Source organism: Ursus maritimus, unplaced genomic scaffold, assembly GCF_017311325.1.
Source record: "Ursus maritimus isolate PB19 unplaced genomic scaffold, ASM1731132v1 scaffold_14, whole genome shotgun sequence".
NCBI classification, from domain to species: Eukaryota; Metazoa; Chordata; class Mammalia; order Carnivora; family Ursidae; genus Ursus; species Ursus maritimus.
The window spans coordinates 18,671,305-18,683,401 of NW_024423786.1; the positions used below are offsets into that span (position 1 = coordinate 18,671,305).

At 44.5% G+C, this 12,097-nt stretch overlaps 1 protein-coding gene across 1 annotated transcript in view; it reads left to right on the plus strand.

Moving 5' to 3' along the window:
- Positions 1-12,097, plus strand: part of PDZRN3 (PDZ domain containing ring finger 3) — a 237,068-nt gene that overhangs the window by 201,314 nt on the left and 23,657 nt on the right. The window lies entirely within an intron of this gene.

A 12,097-nucleotide genomic window follows, 5' to 3' on the forward strand; every position in this document is an offset into this window, starting at 1 on the left:
AGCTTCCCCTGTTGAAGCTGAGGACTGTGTCCCATTTTGCAGAAAGAGTTGTTGAAATATAAGATTGAGTGGCTTTTTTAGCCAGTTGGCACAAGAAGCCATTCTTCCTATAATCCAACTTCAGTATGGTTCTCCAGCAAAAGAAAGGACACGTAGGATTCCAGAGTCCTAGGAAGCAGAGTTCCCAACAAAATGGTTAGCTTCCATTGGATAGGAACAGCAGGTGGTGACATGATGCCCTCACTGTGCACTTGCAAGGGAGCCCCAAGAAGGAACCATAATTTAGGATCCAGGTCATTACAGGGAGTCTTTACTCAAGGGGGAGTCCAGTAGCAGGACAAGGAAAATTCTTGAGAAGCCTAGGACCTGCCTAGATCCTTATTTATTTCGTGTTTCTGAAATTTTCTACTTGAATTTGTTTTGCCGTGATTTATCTTAGCACAGCAGGCTCTTTCGGAGTTAAGAAACCAAGTTCAAACTCCCCAAACTACCATTTAATAGTTCCGTGACCCTTAGGCAAGTCACTTACCCTTCTGAGTCTCAGCTTCCTGTGAAAATGGAAATAAAGGGTGGTTGAGAGGTCCCCACTTCCTAAATCTCTCTCTGTTCTGCTTGGGCCACCTGAGACGCCCCTTTCCTAGCCTCTCCCATTGCAGGCTTCCCACAACAGCCAGGTACTAGGGTCATGTTTCTAATAGGCATAACCTGTTTGCACATCCTCTTTGTCTGGTTAGTTCTCCACCCACCCCCTTTTAGTTGTCTTGGAGTCAGAGTCCTTTCTGTGGCCTCCAGTGGTCAATGTGGTCTGCACCTGCCCACCCCTCCAGTCTTATCACATAATAATCTCTATTCCACCTGTTCTGATGCTCAGTTGTGCCAGGTTTCCTCCAGTCACAGGACCTTTGCACATGTTGCTCCTTCTGTCTGGAATTCCCTCTCCTCTCTTTCTCCCCATGTAAATCCTGTCTATTCTGCTGATTTGTGCTCAACATCTGTTCCTCAGAGGATCCCCCTCATCCCCGTACCGGCTCCTTCCCCAGCCCCAGCCAGGTTCTCTTTCCTTCCCTCAGTTATGGGATCATTAGCATCTGTCTCCTTCACCAGACTATGAACTTACTGGGGCAGCTCCCATTTCTGGTTTTGCTCACCACTGCACTGGCAACCCCAGCCAGGGTACCGGGCATATGGTCATCCCCAATATTTATTAGATCAATAAGCACATGAATGAGTGATTGAATAAAAAAATGCCTAAGCACGGTGCACGGTACACAGAAAATATTCCGAATGAAAAATGATGCCTGACATTTCTAGGAAGTAAAAAGTAGGGTCCCTACCATCAAGGCTCTTTTTAGTCTTGTAGTTGTATTTCAAATCCCAGCCAAACTTTCTAGTTTTTCCCTAGTGTGGGTCTTTTAAAAATGCTATTTATATCAGAAGTGTTTGAGATGATATATCATAATTTATTGAGAAAGAGAATTCTGTGAAAACAAAAGAAAAACTTGCCCATTCTTTCAACATTCAGTGCCAGTTTCATTTTCATGCTGGTGCTAGGCCTTCTCAGTGGGCTTTTCTTTAACTGCTAAGACCACAAGGTCATCATTTCCAACACTTTCTTTAAGGATTCTATCCCAGTCATTTTCATGGAAATTTTACTACTAGTTTGCAATGCAGGAGCAAAAATTAGATTTTATCTAAGTCCTATATGTCATAATTTTGTTTCTTGCAAGAAAACAGAAAACAGACAAAAAAGGTTCCAAACCACTGTGGAAGTTACACTAAAAGTTTAAGACCCAAATCCACAAGGGCCAGGAAATTCTATGTCAAGTGCACCCGCTTTAGCTTTCCTTTGTCCTCGCAGTTCTCGGTTTGCTTCCTGACATTGGTGTTGTATAAAGATAGTTAGGAAATTTCATTGTCTTATCAAGAGAAATAAGTAAGATACAGGTCATTAAGGTCAGTGAGCTTCCTGCAAAATCTGTTCTCTTGGCCTGTCTCCTGTAAGAATCAAGGCTTCAAAATGTCTGGTGCTACTGTTTTTCTTACCACGCAAGGGTTTTCTGGTTTAACAAAAGACTCACATTACTTTTCCTCCCACTTGGACTGTCTTCAGTGGTGTCCCATCACTGGGGCTTCACCAAATGCCTCAGGACATTTGTGGGACAAACACGCTAAAATTTGAAGGGACAACTTCATAAGAGAAGAATTGAGAAAAGAAAATAGATTCCCCTGCCTTCAACTTCCTTGCAGATAAGTAGGAAGGGGTGGGCGAGTGAAAACTTGTGTTTTCTTACTCTGTCCGTTAAACACGTCCCCTTACCCAGGTGAGTTTCTGGGAAAGGTCCGCCGGCTTAGCCGCCTTGGGCCCGCGTGGCCCAGCTCACCCATTCGCATGGAGGCGCCAACAGTGAATGTCTTTCTTGGGCCAGGAACTTTAGTCTTCTCATCAGAGCTTTGAGTTTCTCCGCTGAGGCTCACCTGTCCCCCTTGTGATGATGACTTTTTCATTCCACTCTCCCTCCCTGTTGCCACCTAATCTTACCTCTGGGCTGAGGTCAGGTAACATGCTCCAGCTGTGCAGCTCAGTGGTAAGAGGGATAGGGCACCTGCTTGAACTCGGGCAGACGTGGTTCAGTTCCCGTCTCTACTGCTGGATGAGCTGCACTCTTTCTAAGATGCTGCTTTTAGCAACTTGGGCTTTTATTTTCTCATCTATAAAAACAAAACCTCTGACCTCACCAGTGACCTTCTTATTGAGAAGATGAGGTAGGATCACACATAGAAAGCCCAGTGCCTGACCCGAAGCAAGCCTGCACTACAGGAAGTTCAGACTATGACATCCTTGAGATGGATGCTGGGCTCCATCTATGGACCCATCTGTGTCTTTCCCGTGGGCAGGAGAGTAACATAAAACCTTTTTTATTGATGTTCTTACCCAGTTTATTTGCAGTAAAGTTTTCACTGAAATTTGGCAGCTGGAATGTTTAGGAACCACCTGGGGCCCTAGTATCTTCTGTGAAAGTGCTGACCATGAGCCAGACTCCCTTTACAGTGAATCTTCACAACCCCATTTACAGAAGGGGCACAGGGAGAACGTGTCCAAGTTTGCAGGGTTATGACAATGGCGGACGTTCAGCACCGTGCTGAGAGCTTTACTTTACACCGTTTAGTGGTTACAAACACCCTAGGAGGTAAATGCTTTACTGTCCTCCATTTTCAGTGGGGGACACTGAGGCACACAGAGGTAGAGTCATTTACCCAGGTCTCACATCTAGTAAATGGTAGAGCAGAGATTCAGACCCTGTGTGTCTCACCCCAGAGCCCAGACAGTGGTCACTCTGACCCAGTGTTACTGAGCTGTTGGGTTACCACTTTCTCAGTGGGACATCGTGCCTGGCACATAGTGCGTTCCCCAATAAATCTTCCAATGAATGAAGATAAAAGACACCAGACATTTATCGAGCACTTACTCTGCCAGGGCACAAACCCTAATGACTTTCGATGTATGGCCTAATGAATTCTAACAACAAACCAATGCATTAGGTCCTCCTGTTGACCCGTTTTACAGATAAGAAAACCGAGTCACCAGGAGGTTGACTTGCTCAAGCCGATATGACACATAAGTGGCACAGCCTACATTTAAACTGAGGCGGTCAGACCCTGGAGCTGAGGGTCTTACCACCTGTAGAACTCCTTCCTGTTCTTGGGCACCTTCATGCAATCTCCATTAGGGTCCTATTTGAAACTTCAATGCCCGGGGTCACATAAAACATCATTAAACACTTTTCTAGAGATATTCTTTTAATGTTGGCATGACAGCAATGGTTTTGATGGAGGAATCTTCCTGTGTGTCCTTTTCTCAGATGGTTAGAGGCTAGAGGGGAGAATTTTATCTTAAACACTGCCCTTGTCTTTGAGGAAGAGAGCTAACAAATTTAAGTTTATAAGATATATTTATGAGACTGATATGAAGTTTACACCCGGGAGATGGAAATGACATAATAAAATGGTTTTCATAAGGCCTTGGGTATGATGCTTGCAAAAATGCAACCACGCCTTTCTCCTTTGATTGGTGGCGGCTGTATTGCTTTTATAGTAGGAGATAATGCCAATATGGATCGTTAAATGCAATAAACTGGACGTGTAAAAAGAAGCATGGCTGCCTCTGAACTAAGCATGCATCTGCCGATTCAAGGTAGAAGCCACCGGCCTCTTGAATCAAAGGTCTGCAGATGCACAAATGCTCGCTGGCCCTCCCGATTTCACCTGCCAAATGCAGGTCATTTTACGGGATCTCCGTCATGGGAAGATCACCTGCGTAAATGGATGTGCGTGCTTAGAATAGCGGCCGGCACAGACCGAGCACGGCTCCACCATTGACGTTGTCATGATCGAGTGTCGCAAACTGCTGCATGTTGCTTCAGGTCTTCTGGCCACTCATCAGATCGCAAGGTGAGCAGTGGAGCACAGAAAGATAATGCCTGCTCTCCCAGATGCTGCAACACGGTAGTCCTAGGGAAAGGGGCCTTTTTCCATCCCTTCTGGGCTAGGGATGAGATGGCTGAGCCACCATGTGTGTCCAGAGACCAGGCCGTCACGCGCTTCACTACACCTACTCTTGACCTCGTGACGGCCACAAGCGGGACCAGAGCAGCCCTTCCAGCACTTCAGTGCGAAGTGGAAGAAGGCTCCCTTTCCTCTGAGCCCACCCACCCTACTCACCTCCTTGTCTGGGCACCGCGCTCACACCGTGCTTAGTCTGCACAACCATAAGCAGGGATCAGGAGAGAGAGTGTGGGGGAACAGGACAGGGGGACAGGGAGGGGAGGAGAGAGAGAGAGGAAGAAGAGAGTGGTTCAGAAAAAGAAAGCATTTTTGCATTTTCTGATTTTCTGTGAGGTCTATAACTTTGGTCTTTCTTGCCTCCTTCCCCTATTATGGGAGGTTTTGTGTTTTCACTTGAAGTGGCCCCACCTTGTCTCCTACAGTACCGAACCCACCGAACCCACAGAGGACAGAAACGCTTGGGGAAAGGGGCCGTGGTCCTTTGCAGACAGTCCATGATCTTTCTGGGCTTTACATTTTATATTCTCCAGAAAGCAGAGGGTACTTTCCTTGACGTCCTGTCAGTCACATCAAGAACGGCACCCTGTACATTTAATATTGAAAATGCTTCTCACTAAATATGTATGTATGTAAAAAAATACAAAACACGTATTTTATTTCCATTTGAAATTTGGAAATTCTAAAAGAGACTCAACCAGATTTGTATTCAACTTAGCTAAGCACGTAAGATCATAGAGCAGAAAATGTTGAATTTTTGTTTAAGTGTAGAAAGGACCATGAAATGGTAGCAGATGTGCCCAGTGGGGGAATGCGACTGTCTACAAGCGAGTTAATAGGTCACTCTGGTGACCTGCTGGCAAGCCTGCTGCCTCCAGCTGCTGTACTAAGGTCTGGGTGTACTACAGGGAGCAGAAGGCACCAGTCACACCCTCATGGAGTTCAGAGCCTGGTGAGAAAAAACAGGCAATCACTAGAAAAATAACCACGTGACTGCACATCAAGAAAATGCTGTGAATTCTACTCAGTGACATCTCATTGCATGAATGTTCCCCAGCATCGCTGAACTCATGAGTAGAAACGGACAGCGGGCAGATGATTGGACCCTAAGGACTGGCTGGGGTTTTTCCAGATGAGTATAAAGAATAAGAGAGAGAAGGGCAAGGATGGCTGGAAGCATTTGGAATAATGTCTTCCAGGAGGGAACAGTGATGGGCTGTGGAATATCATCGACCATTTTTAACTGGCTGTAAACCTGAAACCATTCCGTGCTGCAGGGACATTAAAGACAGGACTGGAGAAGACACTCATGTCCCAGAGAACTTAGGAGTCATAGAAAGTAGGGAGATTTAGCTATAGAAACACCTCGTTGTCAAGAACTTGACACTGGGCTTTCCTATAATAGATTGAGTTGCATCTTTAAATTATCACCTTTAAGATGAGGTAAAAACGTGCATGATAATTTTAAGATGCTGAGTGGTTCAGATATACTGTAGTTTAATGGAAGCTTGGATGTCATCACTTAAAATGGGACTTTGGCCTGATGACACCAAGGCTTCCGAAAGGAGATAAACAAAATAGTGTTGATTAAGGTAGATTTTTTTTTTTAACTTGAGAAGAAAGCGTTCTATAATTTTGGACTAATACTACTTTAAAAAAAAACTAAGAACATGTATGATTTTTAGCCTGTCTTTCTTTAAGACGTGTCATCCATGTTATTATTCAGAGGTTGGCAGCCAGGAATATTCTCTATTTAGGAAAAATAAAGGATTTTAAAATGTGAGATACTTAAGTTAGGCATAAGGAAGGCTCCTCTAACAGGAAAATTACCTAGGCTATAAGTTCAGTTGTTCAAGTGACTCAGACTGCAGTAAGGTGGGGGAGTCTTCCAGTTGTAGAAATACCAAACCCAGGGAAATAACATGCATTTAGAAGTTATCATGGACAAACTCTAGTGTGATCCGTGTTAGAAACCAAACATACTCCTACAGATTAACGTTTTTACATCATAGAAATTGAGATCTAGAGAAGTGTAGTCTATTTATACACAGACCTGACATAGGAAAGTGAGTGCTTTCCACAGAAATACGTTAATTTGAACAGCATTTGTTTATTAAGACTCCTCTTCCTATAAGTTAACCTTCCCTTTATCAAGCCCCAGAGCAGACTGTATATTTGAAATAAATTAAGACAGACAAGGAGTTTCCTGAATGAAATTTTTTTTTTTCTTCAACCCAAATCAGAGCTTGAAACGTTTTACTTTTCGGTATGTAGTTTATTATTGTCTGTAGCTGCCAGTAGGATCTGAGTTTTAATTAGTTTGACAACATAGGTGTGATATTTTACAGAATGAAATCACTGCCCCTGTATTTAATTAAATGAACCCTATAAAAGTTGTGTTTTAGCCAGGGGCATAATTGATGGTAGGCTGGATTTAAAATTGCATTAGCGCTTTCCACTGGGGTCGTTTGCACATGCATTGGAAAGAGAGGTGATTGCAGTACCTTGATCCTCAGAAACCAAATGTCTTCCCATAAATAGATACTTAATTTCTAATTTAGAGAGAGCATGGCATGTCTTTTCCAAATATTACATATTCAAGTATCCTGAACTGCTCAGTTAGGTTGTGGGGCACTCTGCAAGCTTTCTGGGCACCTCTGTGGAAAGGCAACACTAAAGGTGCATGACGTGACTTTCACCAATGGCATTTCTAGGTAGACATCGGGGACCCGGCTTCTCTCAGGGTTATGGGCTCAATCTGTGTTCCAGCACGTGAAGTCTCTGGGAGCAAACTGGCCACCTCAGCAGATCAGATCCTTCACTAGATGTCTTGGGGAAATGCTGTCCACAACACATTCCTTCTGGCCATTGCTTGAGTGGCTCGCACAGGCTGGGGCCTCATTTTTCCACAAGACATTCTCCCAAGTGGCATCCTGTCTGCCAAAAGGGGAGCAACTCTCACTAAATAACCTCAGCAAATACTTTCTCAGGGATTGAATGACTACAAGATGGACCGAGGGGGTTGTCAGTGAAATCTGCCCCCAAACGGAACATCCCACCCGTATTGCGTCAGTTCCCGGGGTCGTGGAAGAGACAGTCACGAGTGGGTGGTACAAAGAGCAGCAAGCATGTTACCCTGGCTGCATCGGAACCAGGCAGGAATCATTCCATGCCCACGGCACAATCGTCTTGTCTCAGCAGACCTCACCCTAAAGGACCTCTTGAAGCTTCCTTAGTGTCATGTCATATTTGTGGCAGTGATGTTGGCCTTGAGACAGACTGATTGCATTTTCACCATAATTGCACCTAAGTCCCAAGGGACCAGCCAGAGCCTTAGGTGAATAACTTAAGCCTTTAATTTATAATAAAGATAAAGTTTGTAATCAGCATTTCTTGTTCCAAAACATTCCATTTACTTGGTTTTAGAGCTGCATAAACTGTTTTAAAAGCAATCTGCTCAATTGGGCGAGTTAATGATATTTAATTTGACCGGGCCAAACGTCACCGGATGAGCACGGCGGCACATTCCGTCTGTAATTGCAGCCATCATCACCGCCGCGCTCTGTAATGTGCATGTAATGCTAATCCCGGGAATAAAGGCTGTCATTCTCGGGTGGTTGACAGTGCACCCGGCGTCATCCCCTCTCGAAGGCTCTCAGTGATGTGATTCCAAGATGACAGTGTAATAAGTGTTATGTGCACAAGGTAATTCAAAACAAATTTGGCTGCAAAAATGGATCGTCTAGGATGGTAAACTCCCGCCTTGTCGCATCGTCCTTTAAGAGAATGTAATGATCCCTAAAATACCCTGTCAAGAAGCTTGTGTGGCAGGGGTCAAGTCTTGTAAAATTTATCTCTTGCACCCCCAAGTCCCCGCTGGAGAATCCCAACTGGAGGACTCTAGACTATGAACGGGTATGTTGGAAGTCCAGAACAGGAGATGGGCAGGGAGTCTCTCGGGACACAAATGTTTCTTAAGACTACCTAATTAGGCTGTCTTTTGCTTCTTTGATTATAGATTATTTTCTCCTGGGGAAATGTGACTATTCTGGTATAGGATCCCCATCAGCACTGGTATCTTAGTAAATTTCTTATTATTTGCATGTTAGGCACTATAAGTAGATTATCTCATTAAACTTTATAATAACCCTAAGAGGCACAACACTATAATTACATTTATTTTGCGGACGAGGTAACTGAGATTCAGAATAATCAAACTGTTCAAAGCCCTCAGTCAGGATTCCAGCTTTGCCCTGGTTTCACGCTTGCAGACCTGTGCCCTCTGTCCCTGAGCGATAACGTGAGGAAGAGGAGCTCACCTAATTTGTGCCCAGGCTTTAACTGAACTGCATTTGATACACACACACACACACACACACACACACACACACACACGGCACTGGGTTTCTGAAATTGTTCTCGCAGGCACAGGTGTCAGAAATGCCTTTCTGTGGAACCCGGCATGGTGGTGACATCCTGGAGTGGGACAAGAGGTCATTTCTTGGTCACTCCAACATTCCAGGCCTTCCTTTGGGTTTGCAACCCTCTTTCTTCCTCCTATAGGCGGTAAAGATGCTGTGGATACTGTTGCATCAACACCTTCGAATAATACCAAAAATGGGGCGGATTCCGACACGCCTTCTTGCTTTTGGAATTGTGTGCATAGAGACACAGGGAAACCGCTGCCTCCTCTTAGCTTAGACTGATTCAGGCGGGTCCTCTATGTTTCTTCTCCTAGGTATCATTTAGACATCTGCTCAGTCTCGTAGCACTGATTTATAAAATCTACCAAAGTAATAGTTGCCATCACTTTTCTATAAAAATAAGCTGATTAAGATACACTGCCACTCAGAAAAGCAATTTCGCTAATTATTTTATACAGATAGAAGGATGTGTCTAGGAACTAATCAGAATACATTCCTACCTAATTTTACAATACATCTGTGTGATACTTACACCTATTGGGATATTTTGCGCTGCGAGCAGTGAAGATTTAAGTTAAAATGGTTGATGTATAAGGAATTCAGTATCGAATATGACAAGAAATTTGTGGTTAAGGGGTTCTAGGGTTGGTTAGTTCATTGCTCAATGATATCACAGAGACCCCAGTTCTCCCGTTTTTCTGCTCCCAATCCGTTAGTATGTTGTTAATTTGGCCTCAGAGACCAGCTTTCAGCGTGATCCCAACATATTCCCACGAGTCCAAGCAACACATGCAGATGATTTGCCCAGAGGCAGAAGAGGGCTCTCTCTATCTCATGTCCTATTTTAAGAACAAACAAAACTTCAAAAGCTCCCTAGCAGATTCCTCATCATCTCCTATCAGCCAGAAGTAATGTTGCATGCCCATGCCTAAACCCAGCACTGGGAGCAAGACCACCGTAATAGGCCAAAGTTCATCAAACCCGCACTTCATTCACCCAAGGAGGGAAAGCTCTCTGATCTGATAGAAATAAAACAAAACCAATCTCCCTTAGCAGAGAGAAAGAAGTTGAGGCAAGGAGGGATGTTCGTTGACCAGGTAGCTAACATTGTCTGGTGTTGTATTTGCAAGACCTAATTGTATATGTAAAAAGCAGACTCTGAGGATGGATTATTCGTTAGACACATCTAGAAGGGTCCTGCAAGAAAATCTCATGTTCATTTCCTTTTGGCAAAAGACCTGGTATTTATGTATGAATAGAGAAAGCACAGATTAGAGAGATCTTGCAGGATCCATTCAAAAGTCCTCATGTCTGAGGGCGCCTGGGTGGCCCAGATGTTAAGTGTCTGCCTTCAGCTCAGGTCATGATCTCGGGGTGCTGGGATGGAGCCCTGAGTCAAGTCAGGCTCCCTGCTCAGCGGGGAGTCTATTTCTCCCTCTGCCCCTCCCTCTGCTCATGCACACATGCACACACACTCTCTCTCTCAAATAAATACATAAAATCTTTTTTAAAAAGTCTTCATGTCTGAGTTCATTGGGAGTAAAACCGCCTTTGGTACAAGCCATCCCTGGTGACTACCGAGGGCAGAAGACAAGCTTGGCTAGCTGGCAGTGGCCACACCCACGTCTCCTACATGTGCTGTTTGTGGCATTAACTTCACCTAGGGACAAATTGACTATCACACTGTAAATTCCTGTATTATCTGACCCCTGGCGTTAGGCAATAATGGAAAATACGGCTCAGAGGGTTCTGCCCCAGCATGAATTTCGCAGATCTCGTAGTTGCTGTTTAATCACACCTCCTCTCTCTTCCCTCCCAACGCAAGCCCTCAGCACTCTGGACTCTGAGCAAGGAGGGGGTCAAGATGGTCAGCTGGTTTGGAAAGCTGGAAAGAATTCCTTTGTGCCCGTGTATCCTCTTCTCAAGGGAGGAAGAGGGAAGACAGCTGTGATGTTAAACCCTGGTGTTCCCAGTCCTCCAGGATAGAGGATGTAAGAGCTTGGTGTTTCAGCCATTTACTTACTTACTGGTGCACCTGAGTCGTTTCGTAGCCCAGAGTTCTTGTACCGCCGAACTCCCTCGTGTTGTAAGTCAATTACTTAAGTAGATTGAATCCGGATCATTAATAATCTCCGCTGGCATAGTGCACTTGGGCTTCATTACAAGGCGAGAGTCCGACATCTATTCTTCTACCCAGCAGTTGTTTACGAGATACTCGGTCCTACGAGTTCTTGTCCCTGTAGGGCCAGAGTGAAGGGGCTTAGCAAAAATAGAAAAACGGCTGCATAATCAATACTCGTGTTCTGCTCGGACAGAGAGAAACCAAAGTGCTGTCTGCCTGAGAGGACAGACCCAATTGTCAGTGTGCTTTGAAGTACAAGATACCGGCGGACCAGGGAGAAGGTGCATATGCCCGACAGGAGAAGGTTCAATGTTCATTTGGACATTTATAAATAAATACTAAAAACATGCCTATTGAAAAAATGGAATATTAATCTAAGAGATTTACGTTCAGAAACTCCTATGTTAGTGACAGGAATTTGTCAGTGTTGCTCTCTAGAGATTTGAGCAGCTCAGGAACTTTTTCCAAGGAGTGGTCTGCAGAATATGGTTCCTGTACGATCATTTTGTATCTGACTTTAAAAAGCAAGCCAACCACCTGGGGAATAATACTGAAATATGTCGGAGCCTGGTAACGTTCCCACAGCACAGTCGTTAGACATTACCAAACTACCAGAACATAACATCTATTCCTTTTGCTGTGGGGCATGGGAAGGCAAGGTAAATTAAAGAGTTGGACTGAGAGCTTGCTTGGAATGACTTCATTTTCTAGAAATAAGGTTCTGGCTTCCACTTCCTCTTAGTGCTAAAGATAGCCACGTTGACTTAGTTTGGATTGGATGCTGCATCCAGGATTCCTTCCAATGGTACCAAGTTGTGACCCACCACTCACGAGCTGTGTGATCTCATGTGGTTAATCTGTAGCTGTTAGATGAGGGAGATGAACATAATTTGGCTCTGCCAACTTCCCGGACCGTGTTGAGGGAAGTGTTAAGTGGTAGTAGCTTCGGGTCAGTCGGTAGACAGCAGACGCTCAGTAAAGGCGCTGGGGT